The sequence below is a fragment of the Crinia signifera genome, chromosome 7 (genome assembly GCF_055691185.1).
Source record: "Crinia signifera chromosome 7, ASM5569118v1, whole genome shotgun sequence".
Lineage (NCBI taxonomy): Eukaryota > Metazoa > Chordata > Amphibia > Anura > Myobatrachidae > Crinia > Crinia signifera.
Window position 1 is genome coordinate 48,117,409 of NC_139223.1, and position 23,168 is coordinate 48,140,576.

Below are 23,168 nucleotides of genomic sequence, written 5' to 3' on the forward strand. Positions count from 1 at the left end.
GTGCATGGTCTCCCCATCCCTGTAGCTCCATAGCCATCTACCCAGTTAGTGCAGGAGGTAGATACAGTACATGTCATTCAGGTGTCCCTATCCCTGTAGCTCCATACCCAATTACCCAGTTAGGGCAGGAGGTATGTACAGTACATGTCGTTCAGCTGTCCCCATCCCTGTAGCTCCATACCCATCTACACAATTAGGGCAGGAGGTAGGTACAGTACATGTCGTTCAGGTGTCCCCATCCCTGTAGCTCCATACCCATCTACCCAGTTAGGGCAGGAGGTAGGTACAGTACATGTCGTTCAGCTGTCCCCATGACTGTAGCTCTATACCCAATTACCCAGTTAGGGCAGGAGGTAGGTACAGTACATGTCGTTCAGCTGTCCCCATCCCTGTAGCTCCATACCCATCTACCCAGTTAGGGCAGGAGGTAGGTACACTGCATGTTGTTCAGGTGTCCCCATCCCTGTAGCTCCAAATCCAATTGCCCAGTTAGTGCAGGAGGTAGGTACAGGACATGTTGTTCAGCTGTCCCCATCCCTGTAGCTCCATACCCATCTACCCAGTTAGGACAGACAGTATGTACAGTACATGTAGTTCAGGTGTCCCCATCGCTGTAGCTCCATACCCAATTACCCAGTTAGGGCAGGAGGTATGTACAGTGCATGTCGTTCAGGTGTCCCCATCCCTGTAGCTCCATACCCATCTACCCAGTTAGTGCAGGAGGTAGATACAGTACATGTCATTCAGGTGTCCCCATCCCTGTAGCTCCATACCCAATTACCCAGTTAGGGCAGGAGGTATGTACAGTACATGTCGTTAAGCTGTCCCCATCCCTGTAGCTCCATATCCATCTACACAATTAGGGCAGGAGGTAGGTACAGTACATGTCGTTCAGGTGTCCCCATCCCTGTAGCTCCATACCCATCTACCCAGTTAGGGCAGGAGGTATGTACAGTACATGTAGTTCAGCTGTCCCCATCCCTGTAGCTCCATACCCATCTACCCAGTTAGGGCAGGAGGTAGGAACAGTACATGTCGTTCAGGTGTCCGCATGACTGTAGCTCTATACCCAATTACCCAGTTAGGGCAGGAGGTATGTACAGTACATGTCATTCAGCTGTCCTCATCCCTGTAGCTCCATACCCAATTGCCCAGTTAGTGCAGGAGGTAGGTACAGTGCATGTTGTTCAGGTGTCCCCATCCCTGTAGCTCCATACCCATCTACCCAGTTAGGACAGACGGTATGTACAGTACATGTAGTTCAGGTGTCCCCATCCCTGTAGCTCCATACCCATCTACCCAGTTAGGACAGACAGTATGTACAGTACATGTAGTTCAGGTGTCCCCATCGCTGTAGCTCCATACCCAATTACCCAGTTAGTGCAGGAGGTAGGTACAATATATGTCGTTCAGGTGTCCCCATCCCTGTAGCTCCATACCCATCTACCCAGTTAGTGCAGGAGGTAGATACAGTACATGTCATTCAGGTGTCCCCATCCCTGTAGCTCCATACCCAATTACCCAGTTAGGGCAGGAGGTATGTACAGTACATGTCGTTAAGCTGTCCCCATCCCTGTAGCTCCATACCCATCTACACAATTAGGGCAGGAGGTAGGAACAGTACATGTCGTTCAGGTGTCCCCATGACTGTAGCTCTATACCCAATTACCCAGTTAGGGCAGGAGGTATGTACAGTACATGTCATTCAGCTGTCTCCATCCCTGTAGCTCCATACCCATGTACACAGTTAGGGCAGGACGTAGGTACAGTACATGTAGTTCAGCTGTCCCCATCCTTGTAGCTCCATACCCATGTACACAGTTAGGGCAGGAGGTATGTACAGTACATGTCGTTCAGCTGTCCCCATCCCTGTAGCTCCACACCCATCTACCCAGTTAGGACAGGAGGTATGTACAGTACATGTAGTTCAGGTGTCCCCATCCCTGTAGCTTCATATCCAATTACCCAGTTAGTGCAGGAGGTAGGTACAGTACATGTCGTTCAGGTGTCCCCATCCCTGTAGCTCCATACCCATCTACCAAGTTAGGGCAGGAGGTATGTACAGTACATGTCGTTCAGGTGTCCCCATCCCTGTAGCTCCATACCCAATTACCCAGTTAGGGCAGGAGGTATGTACAGTACATGTAGTTCAGCTGTCCCCATCCCTGTAGCTCCAAACCCATCTACACAGTTAGGGCAGGAGGTAGGTACAGTACATGTCATTCAGCTGTCCCCATCCCTGTAGCTCCATACCCATGTACACAGTTAGGGCAGGAGGTAGGTACAGGACATGTTGTTCAGGTGTCCCGATGACTGTAGCTCCATACCCAATTACCCAGTTAGGGCAGGAGGTAGGTACAGTACATTTCGTTCAGGTGTCCCCATCCCTGTAGCTCCATAGCCATCTACCCAGTTAGGACAGGAGGTATGTACAGTACATGTCATTCAGCTGTCCCCATCCCTGTAGCTCCATACCCATGTACACAGTTAGGGCAGGAGGTAGGTACAGTACATGTCGTTCAGGTGTCCCCATCCCTGTAGCTCCATACCCATGTACACAGTTAGGGCAGGAGGTAGGTACAGTACATGTCGTTCAGGTCTCCCCATCCCTGTAGCTCCATACCCATCTACCCAGTTAGGACAGGAGGTATGTACAGTACATATCGTTCAGGTGTCCCCATCCCTGTAGCTCCATAGCCATCTACCCAGTTAGGGCAGGAGGTATGTACAGTACATGGTCTCCCCATCCCTGTAGCTCCATACCCATCTCCCCAGTTAGGGCAGGAGGTATGTACAGTACATGTCGTTCAGGTGTCCCCATCCCTGTAGCTCCATACCCATCTACCCAGTTAGGACAGGAGGTATATACAGTACATGTCGTTCAGGTGTCCCCATCCCTGTAGCTCCATAGCCATCTACCCAGTTAGGACAGGAGGTATATACAGTACATGTAGTTCAGGTGTCCCTATTCCTGTAGCTCCATACCCATCTACCCAGTTAGGGCAGGAGGTATGTACAGTACATAGTCTCCCCATCACTGAAGCTCCATAGCCATCTACCCAGTTAGGGCAGGAGGTATGTACAGTACATGGTCTCCCCATCCCTGTAGCTCCATACCCATCTACCCAGTCAGGACAGGAGGTATGTACAGTACATGTCGTTCAGGTGTCCCCATCCCTGTAGCTCCATAGCCATCTACCCAGTCAGGACAGAAGGTATGTACAGTACATGTAGTTCAGGTGTCCCCATCCCTGTAGCTCCATACCCATCTACCCAGTCAGGACAGGAGGTATGTACAGTACATGTCGTTCAGGTGTCCCCATCCCTGTAGCTCCATAGCCATCTACCCAGTTAGGGCAGGAGGTATGTACAGTACATGGTCTCCCCATCCCTGTAGCTCCATACCCATCTACCCAGTTAGGGCAGGAGGTATGTACAGTACATGTCGTTCAGGTGTCCCCATCCCTGTAGCTCCATACCCATCTACCCAGTTAGGACAGGAGGTATATACAGTACATGTCGTTCAGGTGTCCCTATTCCTGTAGCTCCATACCCATCTACCCAGTTAGGGCAGGAGGTATGTACAGTACATAGTCTCCCCATCACTGAAGCTCCATAGCCATCTACCCAGTTAGGGCAGGAGGTACAGTATGTACAGTACATGGTCTCCCCATCCCTGTAGCTCCATACCCATCTACCCAGTCAGGACAGGAGGTATGTACAGTACATGTCGTTCAGGTGTCCCCATCCCTGTAGCTCCATAGCCATCTACCCAGTCAGGACAGAAGGTATGTACAGTACATGTAGTTCAGGTGTCCCCATCCCTGTAGCTCCATACCCATCTACCCAGTCAGGACAGGAGGTATGTACAGTACATGTCGTTCAGGTGTCCCCATCCCTGTAGCTCCATAGCCATCTACCCAGTTAGGGCAGGAGGTATGTACAGTACATGGTCTCCCCATCCCTGTAGCTCCATACCCATCTACCCAGTTAGGGCAGGAGGTATGTACAGTACATGTCGTTCAGGTGTCCCCATCCCTGTAGCTCCATACCCATCTACCCAGTTAGGACAGGAGGTATATACAATACATGTCGTTCAGGTGTCCCTATTCCTGTAGCTCCATACCCATCTACCCAGTTAGGGCAGGAGGTATGTACAGTACATAGTCTCCCCATCACTGAAGCTCAATAGCCATCTACCCAGTTAGGGCAGGAGGTATGTACAGTACATGTCGTTCAGGTGTCCCCAACCCTGTAGCTCCATACCCATCTACCCAGTTAGGACAGGAGGTATATACAGTACATGTAGTTCAGGTGTCCCTATTCCTGTAGCTCCATACCCATCTACCCAGTTAGGGCAGGAGGTATGTACAGTACATAGTCTTCCCATCACTGAAGCTCCATAGCCATCTACCCAGTTAGGGCAGGAGGTATGTACAGTACATGGTCTCCCCATCCCTGTAGCTCCATAGCCATCTACCCAGTCAGGACAGAAGGTATGTACAGTACATGTAGTTCAGGTGTCCCCATCCCTGTAGCTCCATACCCATCTACCCAGTCAGGACAGGAGGTAGGTACAGTACATTTCGTTCAGGTGTCCCCATCCCTGTAGCTCCATAGCCATCTACCCAGTCAGGACAGGAGGTATGTACAGTATAGTATATGTGACAAGCATATGGTCTGATTTCTTTACTTGAATCAACCACCAAACAGCTGTATCTATCAGATATGACCACATATAACATTAAGTTTATTGATTTCTAGTAAAATTCCTATTTTAATTGTCTTTATCCTAATGTCCCACTTCCTATTTACACACCTTCTTACTGTTCTTTCTGCAGATTTCTGAGAGGCAGCTCTCCATACTCTCCTCCAAGTTCTTCTCATCGTGAGAGACTAAATTGGGGTTATTCAGACCTGATTGCTGCTCTGTTAAATTGCAGAGCCCTGCAATCAGGTTTACGCAGCTGAGCCAGAGTGAAAGCCTGCCCCATGCAAGCCTGTGAATTACTGTACTTAGCACGGCTTGCGAGTATTATCTGGATTGCCGATTGGCTGCAAAACAACCTGCAAGTTGCTCACCATCAAATCATTTTTCCACTGTATGTCAGGACTTACTCGGTGGCTGCGATAGAAGCAGTCTGTTCTGGGCCCGAGCTAACATCACACACCCTCCCTGAAAATGTTCGGGAACATCTGCGTTTTCACTGACACTCCCAGCAAACTTCCAGTTACTACCTACAAACACCGGCTTCCTGTCAATCAAAAGGCATATGGGCAGCAATAAAAAAAAAATGCAGGATTAATTACATGCTTGAGATGCAGACGATGGTATATTATTGTCAAAAGAAAAAGATGATAATAATAATTTTATTTATATAGCACTCTTTTTCCAATAGGACACAAGGCACCTAACAGATAGAATGAATGTAATACAGGACAGGAAAAATGAAGTACAGACACAGAAAAGATTTTCATAAACTATTTTACAGAAATGCTTGAGTAAACAGGAAAGTCTTGAGTCTGTTTTTGAAGGATTGTAGAGTGGGGGGGGGGGGGTTCTCTCGAACTGTGCAGGGAAGTGAGTTCCTAGATTTGTAAACAGGATTTGTGGTTTTCCACCCTAATATGGCATACGACAAACCAATTGTGCTGATTCTAAAGTTGCCCATACAGGGTACAATCATTGTATGCGTTTTGGACTAGATCACATCGCATGTGATTTGCATGCAATTTGCATGCAATGCGATCTAGTTCATAAAGTATGTGCAGCACATACTTTTTGAGCTGTGCGATGGGATCTGCGTGGGAGTGCCCATCTCATTGCATCCGGCAATCTTACCGTGTATGGGCACCTTAAGTCAGATCTTACTAGCTGCTGTGGAAGACAATGAGACAAAGGGACCCTCTGTAGGCTGCTCTGTTTTCAGGTCCACATGACCTTGGATGAAGCGCTGTTTCTTTCTTTTGTCCACAGATTATAAACTCGGTCCCGCATTAGTATTTAAAGCATTATAATAAAGTTGGTGGGGAATAGCTACAGTCAGCTCCTCCAAGGTCAAACCTTTCACACAGCACAATAGCACACAGTGACGTCACCAGCAGAGAAGTGGATACATGTATTCTCTAATTGATTTGGAATCTAGAACATAGCGTTCTGGCAGCATTTAGCAAATATGGCCCATGGCATCTTCATCACATCATGTTCTTTGTAGCGGAATTCTATAGCCGAGAGAAGGACCTTGGGGTGTAATGAATACACAACACTAGCTCCAGCAGCTAGATAGAAGCAGAGATGGAGACAATGGAGGAAGAAATAAACCGAGAGGAGGGAGGAGTGGAAAGGTCAGGGAAACCGTGATGGCTAGATATTTGTGCAGGTGATGTGCAGGATGAGTCAGCCTGAGATAATAACATAATCTGTCCTCATTACTGGAGCCGAAATTGTCTGTCTCTTCCCCTGCAATTATGCTGTCACTTTGTCACCCTGCAGTGGCTGGCAACCAAGATTAATGGTGACCGGGGCTCTTGTTACACAGCTGCAGCAATTTTATGTGGTGCTACCGGTATACACAACACTGGCCTTTAGTACCTGTTAATAGGTAATGTGTACCCAAAAGTATTAAAGGCTATATGTAAGTGTCAAACACTAGGCCTCAGTGTTTAATCTCTTAACTACAAGGCTTGGCGGCATGTTGGGCCCTGTTTATGTATGAAGGGCCTTATTCTGGTTCACTCTCAGAGGCAAATTCCTTCTCAAATGGACAAAACCATGTGCACTGCAGGCGGGGCAGATGTAACTTGTGCAGAGAGAATTAGATTTGGGTGGGGTTTTTCTTCAAAGTGAGATCTATATTGCAGTGTAGAAATAAAGCAGTCAGTATTTACCCTGCACAGAAACAAAATAACTCACCCAAATCTAATTCTCTCTGCACATTTTACATCTGCCCCACCTGCAGTGCACATGGTTTTGTCCATTTGAGAAGGAATTTTTCTCTGAGAGTGAACCAGAATAAGGGTCAATATCAGGAGACAGCAAAGACCAGAGGCTTGTATCCCTATTTCAGAGGGGCAATATATCTGTAGAGTATTGGGGACATCTTCCCTTCCCCCTTTTCTTTCTACGCTGTTACTCCTACCTTGATGTATATAAGAACAATCGCTGTGAGTAACACTGGCATTTTTAATGGATATTTTGAGGCTCTCTCCCAGCAACGTTGCCACTCAATTGGTTAATAAATTGTTATATTCGTACAATAACGGTTTCAATTATGAAGTGATCTCATCTAAAGGTGGCCATACACACGCAGATTTATCTGCAGATCTGTCTGGTTGGAACAAAAACATGGTTATGGATGAGAGCAAATGACAGTTGACCATTTGCTTGGAAATGCTGGAAAACTGACAAACTGTCACTCATCCATAACCATGTTTTTTTTCCAACCAGCCAGATCTGAAGATAAATCTTACTAGTGTATGGGCACCTTTAGCGCTGAGCTTTTCTTTGTATGTTTGATATCGCTGGCGACCAATACTGGGCTTACGCTGCACATCAGTTGGTTGTTGGGGAAAATCACTGTAATGCCAATGCCTGCGTCATTGGATCAGGGAAATCCGGCATGTTGGAAATTCTAATTTTGCTGATCAAAATATGATCAGGATCAGTGAGTCTGGAATTTTAAACATGAAGTTTCTTGCTGATATCCCAACCATCGATGTATACCATTGGCATCGTCAGAACAGAGAATCCCCTTAGAGCACTATTACTCAGGGCTTGATTTAAAGGTGGACAGAAATGTCACTGCTGACGAGTCTTTGTGTGCAGCAGCTTTGTGAATATATGCAAAACCCGCAGGTGGTGTCTTCACTAATGAGATGACAACAGCCTGTTAATTTGCAATATATGTACACTGCGGCTCTGGTGTATACACAGTCATTTGCAACAGAATCAGGACTACGTACCTAATGGTTATTTTATTCTTTAAAACCCCCACTTATCCACCTGCCTCCCCTTGTCATACCTGGCTGAGATAAGTCTGAAGGCACAGCTCCTTCATACATAACAGTGCACAATGCAATTGCATTAGAACTACAGTACTAACCAAATAAAGCAGCAAATAAGTTCCCTAGATGTGAGGATCATGTAACATAAATAGAAGCATAAGAAAATATTCCTTTTTTTTCTTTTAATGAATGGGTTGTTATAGGCAACATCACCTTTTTTCATTTTTATGAAGCTTAAAGCTGGGTACATTCTGGGTGATATATCATTAAAGATATATGCTGCAAATCAATATCATCAGCGACTGCTTGTACAGAGCTGGGGATGGGGGATGTAACATAGTAATTAAGGCTGAAAAAAGACTTTAGTCCATCGAGTTCAACCTATTTGACTTGTAACTAATGACTTGAATATATCTATATTGTATTTATATATCTATAGGATTCCCTTAGTGGCCAAAAATGCATCCAGTTTTGATTTACATTCATTAACCCCCACCGGCAATGAGTTCCAGAATGTTACTGCTCTAATGGTGAAGAATCCTCTTCTTAATTCAATATGGAATTTCTTTTCCTCAACTCTCAGTACATGCTCGCGTGCCCTAAGTATAGGCCTGTTAGTGAACAAATCATCTCCCAGTTCCATATGATTCCCAATCCTGTATTTGAACATACTAATCATATCACCTCTCATATCACCTCTCAACCTCCGTTTCTCCAGTGAAAACATATTCAGCCTGGTTAACCTATCCTTGTGTTCTAGTTCCTTGTACTAGCTTGGTCGCCCTTCTCTGTACCTGTCCCAATTCATTTATGTCCTTTTTGCGGTGCGGTGCCCAGAACTGTACACAGTATGGTTTCACCAATGCCTTGTAAAGAGGCACTATCACATTGGCATCCCTTGAATCCATTCCCCTTTTAATGCATGCCAGTGTTTGCTTTTGCTGCTGCACTTTTTTTAAATCTATTGTGACCCCCAAATTTGACTCACTATGTCACTTCCTATATCATTAATGAATATATTAAACAAACCTTGCGGGACTCCACTTTGGACCTTACCCCAGATGGAATGTATGCGATTTACCACCACCCTTTGTCCCAGATTGTGCAACCAGATTTTAATCCAATTACAAATGTTATCTCCTAACCCTAAATTACCTAGTCTCATTAATAACCTTTTATGTCTCTTAACGATATCGGTCAGTGTGTATGCACTATATCATTCTCACGCGGCACCACCAGTTATGCCAGATACAGTTGTGTAATACAGAGGAGGAGGGCGTCTACAATTTTCCAATTAGCAGCAATGGCATCACTGTCTGCATTCAGAACATGTCTAATGAGTGCTTGAGTGGGGTTATCTGCCCTTGGTATAGGCCTTGGTAAAAGGTAGAATAAAAGGCAATGTGGAAGTAAAATGCCCATAAGGGAGAAAATTTGATAGTGGATTATGTCCCAGAAGCACATAATCTCTCGTATATTCCAGAAACATACACAAAAATGCAGCTCCAAGTGGTAATCATTAGGATTCATGCACAGTGCAAAGAAACACCAGGCAACGATGTAGCAATACCTTGAGACACGGAGTCTTCTCGTCTCTGTCGACCTGGATGGACGCTACTCCCATCACCTGAACTAGATGGTCAGAAGGACAAGTAACCCCAAGAAACAAAACTCACAAGCACACATTTAAGGGATCACCACACGTATAGATGGCGATTTTGGATTTTATTATACTGGATATTCATATTCAGGCAACTTTGATTAACTTTGGTCAAACAAGGTAATACGGCATGAATAGCATAACACTATGCAAAACAATAGGCAGTATATGACATCATCAGTGCACAGCAGCAACAAAGTCAATGATTCAATGTGGAATATCGTTCGATAAAAGGATCAATAACAAAGGTTAAGCGATATAGAGAAGGTAATGCAAAGAATGGCATGAAATACTTAAAACACCGTGCACAAAAATGTCATCATGTGATCACAATATGATAAATGATACCATATAAAACACAATGCAGAGTTAGATGCGTACAGTAGTCTTTATGTGAATATGCAGTTTGATTATATATATATTGCAATTTAATACTAGGTTAACGGTACCTTAAGTTATTATGTGCACAGTCAGTGTACTTTTCTGGTAGTAGCGAGTTTCAGGTTCTAGTTAGTATCCCTACACATCCAGGTAAATGAGGAATCTTGAATAATATTTTCTCTAGAGAAAGGGGTTTAAATGATAAAGGGTTTACAATGCAATCCGGGCAGAATATTACTGCCCAGGATCACATTGTATCATCCCCCGCTCGCAGGGACAGGGCTCCGAAAGGTTCTGAGCATGCATGGCTAGCGAAGACTGCCCTGCCGACCCTGCTGATCACATTGCCCCAGCAGCAGTGCGGTATGTAGCCCACAGGCTACAATGGGCTACCGCCATCTCAGAATGGTGGTAGCCCAGGGATGCAATACGCTGCTGCCCGATAGAAACCTATGGGGGAGGCAGCCGGCGGCAGTACAGGAGGTATTGCAGCAGGAATCAGAGATATCTGCTGCGGTCCCTCCTGATACATTTGGGGTGTTTTCGGGGATTTAGCCGCAAATATTGATTGACAAATGCAACCCAAAGTCACCCTTAAGGTTGCAGGTATAACATGGGCTGTCCCAAGCTGATACCGGGTGAATTGCTGCAGGTAAGTTTACAACCCCACAGGACTAACAGTCTAATAAACCAGGATGATATTGTTCCAATCAGCCAACTATTTGGCTGGTTGGAATGATAATCTGTCTAGTGTGTGTGTGAGCAAATGCTAATCAGCCGTTTGCTCCCACACGATGAAAAAAGTCCAAAGACGGGCAAATGGTCATTCCAACTTGTTGGAAAAAATCAAACTGGCTACTAGTGTCGATGTACTGTTGACAGGCTGTGACAAACGGACCCAGGCAATGCCCCCCCCTCCCTGCTGCCACAGGTACCCCGCGGCCCGAGACCTGCAACACTCACCCCCATTGTCCCAGAAACTTGTAGCTGGGAACCCCTGCCTGCAGCCCCCACACCTATGTGCCATGCTGCATAGGAAGAGGACCCCCCCCCCCCCCCGGCAGCATCATGTGCCATGCTGCATAGGAAGAGGACTCCCCCCCAGCAGCATCCCCAGATGGTATCCATCTTGCTGCCACAGGTACCCAGCCACCCTGAGACCCGCAATCACCCCCCTTCTCCCAGCGCTGGCCCCGCCATCAGCCTTGCACCCCAGTCTGCAGCCCCCACACCTATGTTGCATGCTGCCCTAGGAGGCGGAGTTTGCCCAGCATCATCCCCAGTTGTCGCCCCCCACCCATATGTATATATATATAATATATGTATGTTTTGGCTGTTTTTTTTCACTTACTATATATATATATATATATATATATATATACACAGTATATATATATATATATATATATACCATCGCGGGTGAGCGATATTGTGCGTACACAATGAACGATAGTGTTAACAGTATCATTCAGTAATGTCTCCCCCACTGCTCCAAATGCAGGTCACTGGCAAAACAAATCCAAAATTTACCTGCATGTTCAACCGGCAGGGGGGTTGTTAATGATGCACAGGATATTAACAATATTGTTAACGATATTGAGAATATACACTCAAAAAAATATATAGCTTAAGTCCCCCATACACTGCGATTGGGCCAATTTCACCCAATCCTGGGCGGTTCGCGGGTGATCGGTTGGCCATACACTGCTTTGAGATATCACAGTAGTGTATGGCCAGCTTTAGAAGGGCTAAAATTAGCAAAATCTTTTAAAAAGTAATATACTGTGTGTAGTGTGTATGAGGCTTATGTTACAATACTGAGGAAGATTGTTACAATTTGTTTGCATTTAACAAGTTCAACAGATACATGTAACTTTGCTGAGATTGCCTGGTGTGTGTGTGTGAAGTCTTTACCTTTCTTGGCGGATTTTGGTGTTCCCGCTTTCCAGGGACCCAAGGTTAGTGCTGGGTCCTAATGCCCCCTCAGTTGCGCAGCCTACTATGTGTTGGTTGCCTAGCAACCCATCTGAGTAGTTAACACATGCAACTGGGCCCATAAGCAGCACAGGATGTCATTATAATCCTCGAGCACTTTAAAGGGGATACCCCAAGTGCAGGGTATCACAGGTGCAATGCACCGGGGCCCCTGAAGACTAAGGGGCTCACTGCTGCCACCCACTGCTGTGTTGCATATTGTGAACTTGGGTTGGGGTGGAGGAGGGGGGCCCACATTATATTTCTGAACCTAGGCCCACCACCCACAAGTACCACCAATGGTCAGCATAGCACAAAACACAGTCGTTCGTAGACGTCTTGAAGAATATGAAGCATGGAAATATATTACACTATAAAGGAAGTCTATAGCAGAGAAAGACCTGTCAATAACTTACAGTAGTTCTGCCAGAAACACAGGCTGTAGGAGAACAGATAAAGGAACATGAGAGCGTACTGGGGAAAGTAGCCCATCAAACTTTGATTTGTTTTGCTTGTTTTATTTGAAGACATTATTCAACTGAACCCTTACAAGTGGGATTTGTGGAGAGTTAGAGAAAGATGATCTGACGGTAAAACTTAGAGAGAGACGGAATACTGAACCATAAACTGAAACGAATGAAAAATACATGTCGCTGAAAGGAAATCCTTTTATTTACTACAGACTCGCACAGATTCAGTAAAAAGAGAAATAGTCGGATAACAATGCTCAAGACTCTCTCTTAGTGGTTGTAAAAGGGAAAGAAGAAGTCTCCATTGATTTCCTTACGTAGAAGGTTGTACAGTTGATCGTGATGGAAAGAAGAGCGTTGCTTAGCTGAAGCAGGGTCTCCTGGTAAAGATGCAGAACTCTGGCCTTAGCGCCTGATTCTGATTTGTAAGGACAATTGCAGAGCTGGGGGAAAAGCATCTGTGCAATTGCAGCATGAGGAGTCTGTAGGAGATGGATCCCGGCTGCAGGCATCTGTGAGATCCGAATGTTGTGTTTGGGGATGCAGCAATAGAAGCACCATCGGTCGTGATGGTAGAAGACTTTGGTCATTCTGTTTAAGCCAAATATATCACAGACCGGCTGTAGGATCCGGGCGCCTGGGCCCAGGATCTGATGTGGCAGAATGACTGGTGCTGGTTGCTGTTGCCACTCTGTCAATCATGCTGCATCTAAGGGGGCAACACCATGCACAGATCACATACTATCAGATTTGTATGTAAAAGATCGGGTTTGCGCGCAAATCAGAATCAGGACCACAGTCTGCTCCCTGGTTGTGTAGCTTCAGCTTAAGTCTGAATATAAAACTGAATGAGCAACAGTACGATCAGATGGAAACCCTGGTGAGCTCTCAGGATGTGGAATAGCAAATAGAGGAAGCCCGGATCCAGCAGCTCATGTGGAAACATGCAAAGACTCTGATCCAGTACAGAAGTCTAAGGGGCCCATTTATCAATGATCACATTTACAATGCGATCTGGATGTATCATCCCCCACTCGCAGGGACAGGGCTCTGAAAGGAGCCCGTTCCTGCGATGCGCTCAGCCAGAAGCGGGGGGGGTCTGCGCATGAGCGGTTAGCACTGACCCCTTTGCCGACCCCGCTGACCTCACTGCCCCGGCGGCAATACGATCAGGAGCTCATTGGCTACAATGGGCTACGGCCATCTCAGAATGGCGGCAGCCCAGGGATGCAAAACCAGGCTGCCTGATGTTGCTACATCGGGCAGCTTCGTATCACCCATAGAAACCTATGGGGATGCGGCCAGCGGTGATACAGGGGGGATCGCAGCAGGGATCGGAGATTTCTGCCGCAGTCCCCCTTTGGTACATTACGGTGATAATATTTGCGGCTATCCCCCGAAAACGGGTGTTTTCAGGGATTTAGCCGCAAATATTGTTTGATAAAAGCGGCCCTAAAAGGGACAGGACCATATTAACAATTGGTTAGATGCAGCTGCAGCTCCAGGCCTCCTAAAAATAGGCCCTTCATCATGACAGCGTGATGATCTCCAGACAGACCCCAGCTGAACACAAGTTTTGCCATAAAACCTAAGTATTATAATGACATTCCTAATTTACACATAAATGCAGTCTTAGGGCGGGATGTTATAACATCCGCGGCCCCCCTTCGCCGGACATCGCATTTTTAATAACGGCATATGCTGTAACATATGCCGTTATTAACGCAAGGGACAGCTCTTGCGGTAAGAGCTGTCCCTTGCGATGCGGTGCCGGTGCTGGACTTCCGGGTCTGTGACCCGGGAGTCCATCTGCGCATGCGCAGACCCCGGCGCCGGCCGCAGGGCACGCTGGGAGGGATCCGTGACGGATCCCTCAAACAGCGCTGCGGTAAGAAGCCCATAGGCTTCTGCAGGGATTCGCCAGCTTTTGCTGGCGATTCCCTCCGCAGCGCTGACACTGCGGAGGCACAATATAGCATATAGAGATGCGGTAGAAACCCCGAAAATGGGGTTTTTACCGCATCTCTGCTATATAGAATCTCGCCGTTAGTACTTTCATATATTTAGCGCTTATAGGGGGAAACTTACTAATATGGGATTTCTATTTCACATGGGATGTTCCTATGGGCAACCAATCAGAATTTACTTCTTTAGCACATTCTAGAAGATAATAGATTGTACCGGATTGTTGCCCATAGCAACATCCCGTCTGAAATAGAACTCCCATCTTAGTAAAATTCCCCCATGGCATCTAGCCCCATTCACACGGGGTGATTTCTGCTTAGCATGTGTGCTAAGCAATCTAGTTATCTAGATCGCCCAGTTAGCTAGATCACCTATACACACATAGCGATGTGTGCTGAGCAATCTATGCTAACCACTGTGTTTTCTACTTGCTAGGTGATCTGACCATAGGCCAGATGCACTCAGCTTCAAAAGTGATAAAATGGAGAGTGATAAACAGCCAGCCAATCAGCTCCTACCTGCCATATCACAGACTGTGTTTAAAAAATGTCAGGCAGGAGCTGATTGGTTGGTTGTTTTTCACTCTCCATTTTATCACTTTTGAAGCTTAGTGCATATGGCCCTAGGTATTTAATGTGTGCACTAAATATCTGAGCTGACAATAGCAAAGCGCAGGACTACAATGGGGTGTACACCCGGTGCTTAATTTCTAAGCGATCTAGACAGATTGCTTAGAAATGAGCAAAACTGTCCCCGTGTGTATGCCCTCTATGGGTTCTACATGGCTACATGACATTGGCCTAACTTCCTTCATTTTTCATAACAGACCATTGAACATTGTCAGCTCTAGGCCCATTAAGTTCTTAATCCAGCCATGGTTAGGGAAAACTTGGATAAGGTCGAAAAGGTGTAGGAGAATGAACATCAGGAACTGGCCAGAAATGTGATTGCCTTTCTAGATCATGATAAGGTGGTCAGTAACTGTAACCAAGGTCACAGAGAACCAAAAAAAATGAAGCCTTCATAAGCTTCGCAACTAGGAGAAAATCACCAACCAAACTAGAGAGAGAGCAGAGAGATGGAGTACATTAAAGACGAAAAGGGGAATAATTCCATAAGGTGTGGAAAAACCCAACTATAAAAAAATAAAGACTTTTACAAACTCATCCTTATTCCAGTTCTACTCAGCTAAGGGATTGCAGGAACTACACTTTTTGTTCATCTAGATGAGCGCTGCAAAACAGATCTTTAAAAAAAAATGATATTCACTATATGTACAGTCTATAGATGGTAATGGCAGCCAGATGGGTTTTCTCTAACACGGTGACATCCCATGCGATCTTGCCTTCTCCATCCGTTGCACACATGACATGTTCCCTACTGCTTGTCCGCCCCCCAGCTGTGATGTAGCGGTCTCTGACTGACAGCATCGCTGCAGAACCAGCGCTGATAAAGTTTTGTAGAGGGGAAGCTTTCACTTTTAGGAACATATGGACACGCGGGTGGTATTAGAAACCCCTGGGCATATTTGTTTTCACTAACCTGAGTAAAGGGAGGATTTCCTTGACTTAAATAATATCCATTTCTTGTGATGTTTTTGAAAACAATCAAGTGGTTAACAGACCAGTAAAGTTGTTAAAACTTGGAAGAAAAAAATTAACCTAAGGTTAATTGGAGCGCTTGTCCTGTGCTGTATCCTCAATGAACAAAGCAGCTGCTGCAAAAGGGAGTAGTCAGCTCCCTATTGGGAAAAAACAAGAAACAAGAAGAATGGAGAGCAGCGCTAAAAAATTAGTCTAGCAAATAACTCAAAAATGTATGGCAATTTAATGGCACATTACTATAATAACAGCATTAAAAACATATACAATAACAATGATAAATAGAAGGGGGATTAGACCTCATATTATGGTACGACCTGCACTGGACCGGGCATAAGTTAATTGTTGGAAATCCTTAGGAGGACCAATTGTTTGGAAGCCGCTGGAGGTGTTTTATCCTGAAGAAATTAGGGCAAATAGTACCCAAATCCGGAAACCTCGATGATTTGTGCGATGTTTATCCAATATAGATGGTAAAATTCCAACGCGTTTTGCTGAACGTCTGTCAGCCTTATCAAAAGCGAAACGCGTTGGACTGCCCCTCTTTTACTTTGAGGATTGGACCCACCTGCTTATTGATCTGGACTTGAACCCCACCACCTTGGAGGACTTTTACCATCTATATTGGATCAACACCGCAAAAATCGTCGAGGTTTCCGGACTTGGGTACTATTTGCCCTAATTTCTTCAGGATAAAACACCTCCAGCGGCTTCCAAACAATTGGTCCTCCTAAGGATTTCCAACAAGGGACTTATGCCCGGTCCAGTGCAGGTCGTACCATAATATGAGGTCTAATCCCCCTTCTATTTATCATTGTTATTGAATATGTTTTTAGTGCTTTTATTATAGTACTGTGCCATTAAAATTGCTCTCCATTCTTCTTGTTTCAAGTTGTTAAAAGTTGCCTGACAACAGATTACTTTATACCTGTGCATGTAGAAGTAATACGCCTTGTTATTTGGCAGATAAAAATCTATTCAATGAAACGCAGTCCTAAGACATCATTTCCTTTGTGTATGTAGCGTGATTGGTTTTCTAGTAAGAACAATACGCTGTCTAGAAAACCAAACAATGAGGTTAAAAATACCCTTAATTTTTCGGTGAGTTGTGCATCTCTCCCACGCAACACGACCCCTGTACTTAAGTTTGGGGAAGACTGCCACCCACTCACTAGTTTAACATCTGAGACAAATAGCAGGGACCATCTGTACTGTGATATGCTGTGTTTGCACACAGCCATGGGCTGCCACTGTAACTCCTTCCCCTTCCCATTCCTACTCGCCCTGATGATCTTTCATCATCTGCACAGAGCTTTGTGAAAACCTTGCAGATCATGAACACAGAGAAACATACAGTAGCTAGCATGCCACCTCCCCATATACTGTCTCATTATGGGGGTTATTCTGATTCACTCGGAAAGGCACAATCACTCTCTAATGGACAGAACCATGTGCACTGCAGGTGGGGCTGATGTAACATGGGCAGAGAGGGTGTTTTATTGTTTCTGTGCTGGCTGCTTTATTTTTTACACTGCAATAGAGATCTCAGTTTGAAGTACACCCCCCACCCAAATCTAACTCTCTGCACAAGGTGCATCTGCCCCCCTACAGTGCACATAGTTTTGTCCATTAGAGAGTTATTGTGCCTTTCTGAGTGAATCAGAATAACCCCCTTTATCTCCATCCTCTGCGGGTAATGATCTCTTATTCAGCCAACTTTCTTTTCATCTATGTTGACTGAACAAACCAGCTATGAGCTCATTCTGGGAAATGGACTGAATGCATGCAAGGGAACGAAGGATCTAAAGGGTATTCTTATACATACACAGGGAATGTAATGGTTAACTTTGCTTCACCATGGCAACTAGTCCCCCCCATCTCTTTGAGCCTTGCAATGTACATCACAGGGAGCAGAATTTAATGATCACATAATACAAATAGCAGGATCACCTCCCGTGACCAATCCCACCAAACAGAAGGCCAACACAGTATCCTGGTAAAATTCCAACACAGGTGCCGCTATCAGTGCGATTAGAAGCAAAAACACTATTTTATTTATATATAAGGTGACAGCCGAACATCTCTGTGTAGTAGTACCAGCACTATGCTGCTCCTATAAAGGCTCTGCCAGCGTTAGTGGGCAGAGCAGTGGGGCATGGGCGATTATAGAGCAGGCCCTTCCATCCAGCCCGGGTAAATAGAACCTGTCCCCCCTCTTGGTGCCATTGTATAAGTCTTATGTCTTTCCACTTTTCTGGTCCCATTTAGTCCAAACCAGTGGAATACAGCATGTTGTTGGTCTCTGTCCTCCTGGCCTTGTTGAGTTGGTCTTGTAAGTAATGTAGGTTTCTTTTCCTTGGATGTCGGATTGGTTTTCAGTGAAGTTTTCCTATAGGTCTGGTAGCTGATGATTGGTGCTTATGCACTATTTTTTTCTGTGGGGCCATATATTCACTCCTGGCCCAACAGAAACGCGGACAAGTATCCTGCACCCGCGCCAGAATGAATTGGTTGGAGCATTGATGGGAGACGTGTATTGAAGTAAAGCACCATGCACATTAGCTGATCCCTGGTGACACCGATATTGGTGACGGAGGGGTGCCGGCATCAGCAAGAGCACACACACTTGCCGATGCCGATGGGGAAGGGGGTGATAGGGGGAATGGTGGGGGGAGCTGCCATTTCTGGGATATGTAGGACGAGGGAGAATGGTGTTAACATGTGCGGGAGCGCGTATCTTTAATGATATTGAATGTAACACATATCGCTCACAAAGTCCTTTCTGGGCGAGATTTTTTATTTTATCCTTTAGGGTGGACGGGGATTGAGACTATGTTCAAAAGGGAATGCTAGTTAAACTTAAATTTATCTGATATTCATGGTTAGGTCATAAGCTCTTGGATCCACCCTCGTACCTTCCCTTCCCACTGTTTGTTTTCTTCTGTCACCAAATCACCTTTCTCTTTCGTCCAGTCCGGTGACACAGCTTCACAATGGGATGTAGTAGGGTCCGCCAGGAGCCAGGCACCTATGCTTCAATTCTTTGGGAGCAGGCTCCTCCCTCTGCATCCCATCATGCTTCAGTTTCGTTTAGGTGCCCACAGGAGTGCAATGCTGAGTGGCTGCGTTGCAGCCACACTTTTTTCTTTGGTTTTTAGAAGTTAGACTAGGTTTTTATTGTTTTCTTAACATTAGACTTAGTAGCAGGTTTTGCCAACGTGTGACTTCTGTCTGAAGTCAGTACATGCTGAGAGCGCAGCAGAACACTGACAGAAGCGCGTCCTGTCAGTGTTCTGTGTGCAGAGGAGGGCATTCATCGGAGGAATGCACACTCTGCACAGCGCTTAACTCCGCTCAGACGGAGGCTTGTCCTGGGCTCCGGGGGACCCCATCCAGCGCCTTGCCTAGAAGGGGATCTTGGGGCCGCCATCTTTAAGAGTTTGGAAACCGAAATCCCCCAGGGGAGTTGAGGTTTCTTACAGGACGCCCAGCGTTTCTGGGCAACTCCAAGTGGTCCCTAGAGGGGGAGTTACTGGAGGGGAGAGCATAGTGGGAGCGCCTGTGTGTGTGCGGTTTGGCGCCAAAAGACGTCAGCTAACCGCACTAGAGGTCAGACTTGGTCTCTTCCACGGTTTACTGGCGCCATTTTTGTGCTTGCTGCGGAGCTGAAAGACAGAGATCCTGCTCAGAAGTCTCTCCTGACAAACGCTTCCCCCGCTGATCGCTGGCAACAGAACACACAGATAAGTACACTGGTGCATTACTCTGTGACCTTGCCTGAACGCTTAGCTGTGTTGATTTATTCTGATATTAACATGGCGGACGAGTGCAGTTCTGTTGCTGGGGAGGGAGCAAATGAGATGTTTTACCATTGCAAGAGATGTAATGTAAATTTATCATGTGAACAGTTGGACCAGGGGGGATTGTGCCCTTCCTGCGAAGCTGTGCCCTGTGGGTCACGGACTCAGAGTCCTGAAGGAGCTGAGCCAGCGTGGGCTGTGGCTTTGGGACGGTCTGTTAAAGCTTTAACAGAGGCTTTGAATAGGCAAAAGGGATCTTTGGTGGGATCTCCGGGACCTATTCCCTCATCTTAGGGATCTCTTACCCCTGCACAGGGAGACCCTATCTTGCTGCAGGCTATGCAGGACACTGCACAGGGGGTGCATAAGATGTCTTCTCTTTTGGAGCAATTTACAAAAGTTTCTGATGAGGTGATGTTTAGACAGGGGTCTTCTATGGTACCTCCATTAGCTACTGACACAGATGATGAGGATGATTTGTGTTGGTCACAGGGAGAGGAAACAGATTCTTCAGCCTCTGGTATTGAAGATTTGATTTTGGCTGTAAAACAGGCTGAGGAAAAGGCTGCTGCACAGTGTGTGTTTAAAAGGAGCCGTAAGGATCCTGTGTCCTTTCCTTCGGATAAAGGCATGGTTGCTTTATTAGGGAAGGCTGGCAAGTCTCCAGAGAAGAGACTATTAATGTCAAAAAAATATGCAAACATGTACCCCATGCCTGAGGATCAGGTTAAGGTATGGGAGAAAGTTCCTTTGGTGGATTCCTCTGTGGCCAGATTATCCAAGGCCACAGCGCTGCCAGTGCAGGGTGGCGCGGCCTTTAAAGATCAAGTTAATAAGAAGGTTGAAGGCTGTCTGAAGGCCGTTTTTGAAGGTGTTGGTTTCACTATGCGCCCCATTATTGCTTCGGCCTGGGTGGCAAAAGCCATGATCAAGTGGGCGGAGACCTTGGGGAGTCATCTCCAGCATGATGCGGAGGCTTTTTCTGTGGCAGAAAAGTTGAGGTGTGCTGCAGAATATATATGTGAAGCTAGCGAGGAGGGTGCCAAGATGGCGTCCAAAGTGTCCATCACTTCTGTTACTGCCAGGAGAGCTCTCTGGTTAAAGGCCTGGGAGGCAGACAGTGAGTCTAAAAAGTCACTGGAAACTATCCCTTTTAAGGGTGAGATTTTATTTGGGTCAGAATTGGATGAGATCATCAAGCAGGCTACAGGGGGTAAGAGTACTTTTCTTCCCACCACCTCTAAATCCTCTGGCTCTAAATTCGGAGTCTTTGCACCATCCTTTCGTCCTTCCTTTCGAGGGGGAGCAGCTGGCAGAGGTCAGTCAGGGCGTGGAAGATTCCAAGCCGGCAGAGGTAGACCGACCAAGTCTAAGTTTGGCGCCTTTACTAAGAAACATGCCGCCAAGGGGGAAGACGGGGCGGAGACTCCCTGTTCTGGATACAGAGTAGGGGGTCGCCTCCTGCAATTTCAGGACAGTTGGAGGGTGGCCACGGAAGATCCGTAGGTACTTTCCATTGTTTCAGAGGGATATCAAATAAATCTCAGGGGTCCACCCCCTCGCAGATTTCTCCCCACTCCTTTACCAAGGGCCGCGTCTCTCAGATCTTCACTTCTGGGAGCTGCCTTATCTCTCGAGAAGAAGGGGGTAGTTATACCAGTCCCTCGAGAGGAGAGAAGAAAAGGTTTTTATTCGATCCTTTTCTTAGTCCCCAAACCAGACGGGTCATTCAGACCCATTCTAAATTTAAAATCTTTGAATGTTCATCTTTGGGTGGATCACTTTCGCATGGAATCCCTGAGGTCGGTGCTGTTGAGCATAGAGCCAGGGGAGTTCTTAGCATCAGTGGACATTCAGGATGCGTATCTCCATGTGCCGATCCACAAAGATTTCCAGTCTTTACTCCGGTTTGCAATCGGGGGAAGACATTGGCAGTTCCAAGCACTCCCGTTTGGGCTTGCCACGGCCCCGAGAGTGTTCACCAAAGTGATGTCCACCATGCTGTAGCTCTCAGACTGCAGGGAATAATTGTTATCCCTTACCTGGACAATCTGCTCTTCAAAGCAGAGTCGGCAGAGACGTTACAGGTTCACCTGGAGGTGGCAACACAGTTTTTGAAAATTCAGGGCTGGATTTTAAATCTGCCCAAGTCCCATTTGACACCAACGCAGACCCTGAAATTTTTGGGGGTGATCATAGACACGCACCTTCACAGGGTTTTTCTCCCACAATCCAAAGCGGTGGAGATTCGGCTGATGGTGTTGGAGATCCTGCAAGCACCGCACCATCGGTGTGGCAGGGGGTAAGCTTGCTAGGAAAGATGGTGGCAGCTTTCGAAACTCTGCAGTTCGCCAGATTCCGTTCCAGGATTTTCCAATGGAACATCCTATCCTGTTGGTCCGGAGATGCCAAGAGGATGAAGCAGGAAGTTTTATCCCTGTCACCGGAGTCCAGGGAGTCCCTCCTATGGTGGACGGATGTGGAAAATTTGCAGCTGGGGAGATCTCTCAGGCTCTGGGATTGGCTGGTCATAACGACCGACGCCAGTCTGAGGGGTTGGGGGGCAGTAGTTCTTCACCTGAGACTTCAGGGCCTTTGGTCGAAGGAAGAGTCCAAACTACCTATAAACATTGTGGAGCTGAGGGCAGTCTTGAACGCATTGATCCAGGCGGAGGTTTTTCTGAGAAGCTCCCTGCTAAGAATACAATCGGACAATGCAACAACAGTGGCTTATTTGAACCATCAAGGCGGGACACGCAGCAAAATGGCGATGGCGGAAGTTTCCAAAATCTTCAGTTGGGTAGAGACCAACGTTCCGACATTGTCGGCAATATTTATTCCAGGTGTCAGGAATGTGGAAGCAGACTTTCTCAGCAGGGAGTCCCTTCGGGAAGGAGAATGGTCTCTCCATCAAGAGGTTTTTCAGGAGATTGTGAATCGATGGGGTCTGCCAGACATAGACCTGATGGCGACAAGAATTAACCGTCAGGCTCAGAGATTCTGCTCGCGGGTGAGGGATCCCGCTGCTTGGACAGTGGACGCCATGACAGTTCAGTGGGACTTCCAGACGGTGTACATTTTCCCTCCATTTCCCATGTTACCGAGGGTGTTGAAGAAAATAAAGAATCAGGGAGTGCGGGCAATTCTAATTGCACCGGACTGGCCCAGGAGGTCATGGTACTCCGATGTACTGAGGTTGTCGAAGGATTCCTGGAGGCTTCCTCATGGTCAGGACCTGTTAGGCCAGGGACCGTTTTTTCACGAGGACCCAGGTCGTCTCAATTTGACGGCGTGGTTTATGAAACCTCCTTAT

General features: G+C 46.4%; 1 protein-coding gene across 2 annotated transcripts in view; it reads right to left on the bottom strand.

The window, feature by feature from the left end:
- The window catches only part of IFT140 (intraflagellar transport 140), a 138,457-nt gene that overhangs the window by 101,425 nt on the left and 13,864 nt on the right, over positions 1-23,168 (bottom strand). Inside the window, exon 1 of one of the 2 annotated variants that reach the window (XM_083153002.1) lies at positions 11,960-11,979. The exons of the other annotated variant lie outside the window; for it this stretch is intronic. The gene's annotated coding sequence lies outside the window, so the exon portion shown is untranslated. Of the gene's footprint in view, positions 1-11,959; positions 11,980-23,168 lie in introns of those variants that run through there. 2 annotated transcript variants of the gene reach the window in all.